This window comes from Takifugu flavidus, chromosome 18 (genome assembly GCF_003711565.1).
Source record: "Takifugu flavidus isolate HTHZ2018 chromosome 18, ASM371156v2, whole genome shotgun sequence".
Taxonomy (NCBI): Eukaryota; Metazoa; Chordata; class Actinopteri; order Tetraodontiformes; family Tetraodontidae; genus Takifugu; species Takifugu flavidus.
In genome coordinates, this window is record NC_079537.1 from 6170682 (window position 1) to 6178326 (window position 7645).

General features: G+C 41.1%; 1 long non-coding RNA gene across 1 annotated transcript; it reads right to left on the reverse strand.

Moving 5' to 3' along the window:
* Nucleotides 1–2632: 2632 nt before the first annotated feature.
* LOC130514593 (uncharacterized) lies at nt 2633–3943 on the reverse strand. The gene is made up of 3 exons (XR_008947020.1): nt 3792–3943; nt 3624–3703; nt 2633–3545 (listed from the first exon to the last, which is right to left on the reverse strand). It is a non-coding gene; the product is annotated as an uncharacterized LOC130514593 (long non-coding RNA).
* Nucleotides 3944–7645: the final 3702 nt, after the last annotated feature.

A 7645-nucleotide genomic window follows, 5' to 3' on the forward strand; every position in this document is an offset into this window, starting at 1 on the left:
GAAAGAATCTGTTCCTTTCTCCCGTGTCTGAATTTTGCATTTCAATTCATTTCTGCTTGTCAGTGACCCAACAGCAATTTCTTTATTTTACAAGAGAATTTTGCATAAATGTGAAATATCTCCTTGAGAATATATCGGATAATCACTTAATCAATGATCTGATCGAACTGCTTAAACACGCCCAAAATTTAAAACACAATTTCATTAATTCAGGAAGAATTTAAAATGCAAAGCAGTGTCTAATATTAATATCAAAACATTCCTAGTGAACTGATGATTTAAGGACAAAAGCCTATCTTTATATTAGAATGTAAACAAAGTATTTAAAGACAATTTCCTTACGTCAGTGAAAATCTTTCTGACTCACCGAGTGTCTGGAATCCTGAGAGATCTCCACACCTGAAGTGGGGCAGACACATAAGGTTTTTCTATCTCTGAAGAGATTTATTTTATCCGTTGGAGATAAAGATTGAGGATAAGAAATCAGGCATTTGCTGTTTTGTTCATAATGTTTGAAGTGTGCTCCAGTAACTCAACGTAGCAAACCATACATACAGATTTTCGTCCTGCAAGTCAGAAATATCATGTGATCACAAGTGATCGAAGAAAAATGAAGAATGACAAGAAGAAACATGCCAACAACCAGCAAACACAACACACAACTAAAAGACTGTGGAGAGAACCCTGGAGGCAGCATCAACATGCTTGTTTCTCTTCACACCTACTTCCTTCTTCAGTCAGCTCGCGTCTTGATTTCCTAAATTCTGTTCCACGTCAAAATATGTGGAGTCATGACTTAGGAGTCGTCGGCTTGCAACACGCTCGCGGAGATTTTTGGTTGTAAAGACTGAGCAAGTTTAATATTTACTCTAACTGTTTTTAGAGCAACTGTCAGGACACATTTACTCTGAAAAAAACCTCAGACCACTGACCATTGTAAAACCATCAGTGGGACGAAATGACGACATGAACACACATCCTCCAAAGAGGAGGAGGCATCACAATCAAATCCAGTTCTTTACTGAGGAGGAGTCAATGCAAAACTCAGATGTGTTCCACGTCTACTTATGTGAGAGCAGAGAGGAGGACAGAGAAGAGGGGACACACAGTTGAACATGATGGACTGTAGGACAGGACTGCTGCTTCTAACTATCTGCTGGGCAGGTGAAGATCTTCACTCATCCTGATTGTTGACAGACTTTTTGTCATCAGCTGATTAACTTGATGTTTCATCTTCTAAACAGGTGTTGATGCTCAGACTCTGACCCAGTCTGAACCAGTGGTTAAAAGACCTGGAGAATCTCACACACTGACCTGTTCAGCCTCTGGATTCACATTCAGCAGCTACTACATGGCCTGGGTCAGACAGGCTCCTGGAAAAGGACTGGAGTGGATCAGTGCTATCAGCAGCTATGGTGGCAGCAGCCAGTACTACTCTGAGTCAGTCAAAGGCCGGTTTATCATCTCCAGAGACAACAACAGAGCACAGCTGAATCTGCAGATGAACAGCCTGAAGACTGAAGATTCTGCTGTTTATTATTGTGCTCGATGGTCACAGTGACTGAAGTCAGTTCAGCAGCTGTACAAAAACACACTTCTCATATTTACTGCTGTTAAGTCCACACATACTAAATACTTTCTCTATTCTTTTAAATTGTTTGTGTCTTTTAGGTTTGTGAACTTTAATGTTGCCACAAAATTTTGTAAAGACAATAAATTCTATTAATTTGTTATTGTTTAAAGTTGAACTTAAGTTTTCAATTACCAATTGTATCATGAACAATCTTTAAGTGCAGTTGAACCCAGCCTCCTGATGATACATTGTTGTTGATGTACTCGCTCTCTTTCCAGCTGTTTTAAACTTGACAGCAGACATTTAAAAAAAATCAATACACTTTATGAATTTTTATTTTCTAAAAATCTATTTCAAAACATCCCAAAGTAACACTTACAATCTACCAGAATCTCCCAGATCCACCTAAACCTGGTTTGAAAGCCTTTTTCCCTGTTGAGGGTTTTGTCATATTTCTCACTTGTTACCTTTGGAATCCCTCAGGTTTTCATCCTGGGACAACTCATTTTTCATTTGTAAAATCATGAAATAACTTCATCGGGCATTAATTTATTCTTGGCTTAATTGGTGCCACTCCAACCATCATTTTACACTAGAAGTAACTTCAAGACTCTGGCATTCTGGTTCTTGTGATTTCCAAAGTTACATTTTTCAGTTCTGACTTTTGACTTCTGCCTTCAGCTCTGACGTGTTTTTGCAATCAAAGGGAAAATCCATTTTAATCTCTCACATTTAAAACAAATGCAGAAAATGTTTGCAACTTTTAAAATGTCTTTTTTTCATTTTGTAACTGGTTGTAATACATAGTCAGCAGGTGGTGTGTGTGTGTAGTCATAGTCACCAAGTGATAAATTTACTGTACACATGTGTGCTTGGATATATACGGATTAATATATGTCAAACATATTTTCACACCAATGAGTGTCGATTGTTGCATGTGTGGCGGGGTGGAGAGAGGTGGAATGGTCAACGACAACGCCACCTGGGGAATTTCACCCCAGGAATTAACCGGAAACAGGCACGCGCAGATACGGTTCGGTTCCAGAGACAGAGACAGGATTGAGGGTTAGGCAGTACAATTTTATTAAATCCAACTCAACACCAAAATAACTCGGCTGTACAAAAGTCAAACAAAAGGGGGTGGACAGGGCTGGGGCCCCACCGGCAGGTAAAACTCAATTAGGGGAGATAAACAAACTAAAAACACTCGTGCTACTACAAACAAAACTACACACGAGAGGTGTGATGAAAACGCCCTCCACCAGGGGTTGGGTCCCTGCCGTGGCCCGCAGCACCTGTCCACAAAGAAAAGAGAACTGTTGAGCGGAGTGCCTTGCGGTGGAGATTCAAACTCTCAGATAACAGAATTATCTTTAGCCTCCTCTAGGCATATTTAATCAATCAGACAGGGAGATGCAATGAGCTGCCGCTCTGTATCACAACTATACCGGAACAGGTACATAGGTAGTGACGTCATGTCCATGACGCACCGTGAACATTACCCTCTGCAGGACACAATGAGTAAGGACGCACACATATCACATTTAAGAACAATTAAATTTACAATGATAAACAGTCAGACGCGGCGAGCGCACAGGCACACACACACCTCACACAGACAGGCAAATAAATGGTGACCAGGTCGTCTAAAAGAAAACAACGTCAACCAAGACACGAAAAGCAACAAAACCTAAAAAAAAAAAAAAAAAAAGTAAATATAAATTGATACAATTTACACACTGTTAAGAGTCTAAAATTTAGGCAAAAGCTCCGTGGTCGCCTCGGCGGCACCACCACGTCTCAGCGCCGTTTCTCCGAGCAAAGGGGAGCGAGGGGAGAGGGAGAGAACGAGAGAGAATCCCGAACCAAAGGACCGAGCCAAAGCAGCAGTGGGTCCAGTAAGAGAGGTGATCTACTCCATGAGGGGTTCCCGCTGGGGCATCGCGACCCACTGACACCAGCCGGCAGCCAACTGCAGCGAGAAAAGCCCCATTAACATTTATCAACTGAGTGAGTGGGGGAGTCAGTGACGCGCATTGCTGCGCCTTACCTGCCCAGTGCCAACTAGCGCGCACGCCCTTACGGCAAAGCGCTCTGGACGGAAGGATGGCGGGAGGAAGCACCAACCTTCTGCAACAAGTAGCAAGCACACGTTCCAGCACTGTTGCACTTTACGTCGTAACCAGATGAAATATGCGTTAGCATGCCGTGCTTTTACCTTGGCGCTGCCAGACAGCATGCTCATTCTGGGACAGGTTCAGTTGGTCAAACAGCCCAGATAAGCTGCAACCACGCTACACCTTCGTTGAAGGGGGAAATCAACTAAAGCCAGCTGGAGGCAGTGCCTTATACGAACCTTTTTCTCCCCACCCACCAATTGAGGCACTACCTCCATATGGCACCTGTTCGGAGGGCAGGCCACGCCCTGCCACACATGTGAAAAAAATTGCTTGATGTTTTTGAAAATTAGGTTTTTGTTTTTAATTGCGACAAAATCTATTGGAAAGCAATCAGTCAGTGCATACAACAGTTCAAGTAAAAGCATGAATATATTGAAGTTTGGGGAATTTAAAACATTTTGTCACATTTTTCTTGAAATCAAGTGAATATCTGAATGTCAATTTTTAGCACATTTATGCAAAAATTTTATCAACTTAGTTTTGGAGTCCAGGGTTCCGGTTCCTGTGCTAGTTGTTTCTTCCTGCAGGGGGCGTGAAGGAGCCAATAATTAACTACAGTGTGCGCTGCAGGCAGACGCACCTGTCAGCAATCTACATCGGGCCACCTATTTAAGAACAGAGCGCCTGTCGAGTAGGGTTGGAGAATTATTGTGTTTTCCATGGTAAATCTGATTTCTGTTTCCTCATTATTGGTTTATTTTTTAAAAATTCGTTGAAGCAATTCACCCTGGTCGTTTGAGGTCACCACGCCGCCCTGCTGGAGTGGAGAACGCACAGGACCTGACTCCCGTGTTGGCTCCCTGCTGGAGCTCCCTGCTGGAGTTCCCTGTGTGCCTCAAAAGACTGGACAAGTGCTTCCCCTGTGGTTCAGGAGGACTGCCAAGTTGATCTTTTAATAGAGACTTTGTGTTTGGACAATATTCCCACTGCGTTTTGTCTGCTTTCGGGTCCTGGAGAAAAATGAATCGTAACACTTAAAGATGTATGAAATAGCTAAATCCAGATGTTAATTGCTCAACCAATGGCTAATGCCTAATCTTAATGCTGGATCTAAATCTAAATGTTAAATCTCAATCTTACTCTAAAGTAAAGAGAAGGGGGAAAAAATGTGCATTTTGATTGTATAACACAATTTGACTGTAGGTTTCCACTCTTCTATTGGCTCTATTTGATCAACAGTGATGTTCCACATGTTTGATTCTATGCAAATTCAGAGTTCTTCTTTGTTCCTCAGCTATAAAACCATCACATCAGACTGTCAGTGGAGTTCTCTGCACCTGACTTTCAACATTAACCATGTTCTCTGCAGCTCTGCTGCTGCTGTTGGCAGCTGGATGTGAGTCTCTCTCTGTGCATTTGTCAAAGTCAGCAGTTGATCTGTTTCAGTGTGATTTTATAATGAGCATTTTCTTTGTTGTTTCACAGGTGTGAAGGGTGAACAGTTGACACAGCCAGCCTCTGTGACTGTGCAGCCAAGTCAGCGTCTGACCATCACCTGTCAGGTCTCTTATTCTGTTAGCAGCTACTGGACAGGCTGGATCAGACAGCCTGCAGGGAAAGGACTGGAGTGGATTGGAAATGGTGTTGGATCTAGCAGATATTATAAGGATTCCCTGAAGAATAAGTTCAGCATCAGTTTAGACTCTTCCAGCAACACAGTGACTCTAAATGGAGTGAATGTGCAGCCTGAAGACACTGCTGTGTATTACTGTGCCAGATACACAATAACACAAAGCATCAGTGGAGCTGAACAAAAACCCCTCAGAGCATCAACACAACATCACCAGAGGGGGCGCTGTCACACCAGGAATGATTAGGCACCCAAATATGTTGAGGGTTTAGTCAGAAATGTTGAGGAATCATGCTTAAGATAAATATTTTTTAATCTGAAATATTTAAGGGCACTATGAAACCTAAGTTTACAGCATTACAAACTATAAAAAACATTTTTGGATTGCTTTTGCACAAATGGACAACTTCTAATTACTTATAATATTCATGATGACTCTTTTTCCAGAATCAGTAACCTTTGATCTCCTCATTATCTTGCAAGTAAATTTTACAATGTGAAATAGTTACATAAGGACACAGCAACATAAATACATTTGTTTCTCAGTTATTTCTTTGATGATCTCAATTGCTTATTTTAACATGTATCAACTAAAAGTGCAGAGACTCATACATGATTTTTAAACATAGATCAGTGTTTTATATTGTCACTTGAACATTCATGATCAAGTGATGACTCATGGAAAAAAGTGTATCTTTATTTAATGATGTAAATTAAGTATTTGAAGAAAGGTTTTATGCAGAATACACTCATATGTCAGTGACTGCATGGAATCTGGAATACGTTACAATAAAATGAGGGTTTTCCCTGGGCATGTTCTGAGGGGCTTTCTCTGCAACAGTTTTCATTTGAAGCTTGATTGGAACTGGTTGGTGTGAAATGTGGGGTACCTCAGAACTCAGTACTGGGACCACTGGTGCACTATTAGTTGGATGAAATTTAAAGTCTCAGATTATAAACGCACCTCATCCAAAGAGGAGGAGGCATCACAATCAAATCCAGTTCTTTACTGAGGAGGAGTCGATGCAAAACTCAGATGTGTTCCACGTCTACTTATGTGAGAGCAGAGAGGAGGACAGAGAAGAGGGGACACACAGTTGAACATGATGGACTGTAGGACAGGACTGCTGCTTCTAACTATCTGCTGGGCAGGTGAAGATCTTCACTCATCCTGATTGTGGACAGACTTTGATTTTCGTCATCAGCTGATTAACTTGATGTTTCATCTTCTAAACAGGTGTTGATGCTCAGACTCTGACCCAGTCTGAACCAGTGGTTAAAAGACCTGGAGAATCTCACACACTGACCTGTTCAGCCTCTGGATTCACATTCAGCAGCTACTGGATGGTCTGGGTCAGACAGGCTCCTGGAAAAGGACTGGAGTGGATCAGTGCTATCAACTATGGTGGCAGCAGCCAGTACTACTCTGAGTCAGTCAAAGGCCGGTTTATCATCTCCAGAGACAACAACAGAGCACAGCTGAATCTGCAGATGAACAGCCTGAAGACTGAAGATTCTGCTGTTTATTATTGTGCTCGAGACGCACAGTGACTGAAGTCAGTTCAGCAGCTGTACAAAAACACACACCTCGTATTTCCTGCTGTGAAGTGCAGAACTGCACACTGAATACTGTTTTTATTTTAATAATTTCTGCTTTTTATATCTTTAATTTACCTCCTTACTTTTTAATAATTTCCAAACTATGTATATGTTTATGCATTTATTAAACCCATCAGTAATGAATACATCACATTTCCCCCTCAAATAATTCAATATTCTGGTAGCTCAATTACATTGTATTGGTAAATTATGCATAGTTTTGACTGATGGACCTCGAGGTTTTTTGGAGTATCTAAATATTTTAGATGAAATCTTCCCACATTGGGGGTCTACCTTCATTCAACATAAATTATTCTTATGGAATAGTTCACTTCAACAACAGTTGATAAATTCTTGTTGATCCAGCATTTTTCTGTCAAGTTACTTTTAACCTGCAATGGTCCAATCTTTGAGCAAAAACAATTAACCAGAACGCTGTCTTATTTCTGAACAAACTATGTTAAAAAATGGTACAATGACAACTTTATTAATCACCACACTCCTGAGGATTTCCTGCAAAAATTCAACTGATTTCACAACCTTATTTGCATTATGAATTAAATTCGGAGGAACAGATTGACCCAAACATTTGTCTGGATTTAGTTGTGTTCTTTTATGGAATTTGGTGGAAAACAATTACAGTATCAGACTGAACTGGACCACAGTGAATATATCCAGCAGGAAAAGAAGCACAATGAGTCAGGATTTAGGCTGAGAGACGAG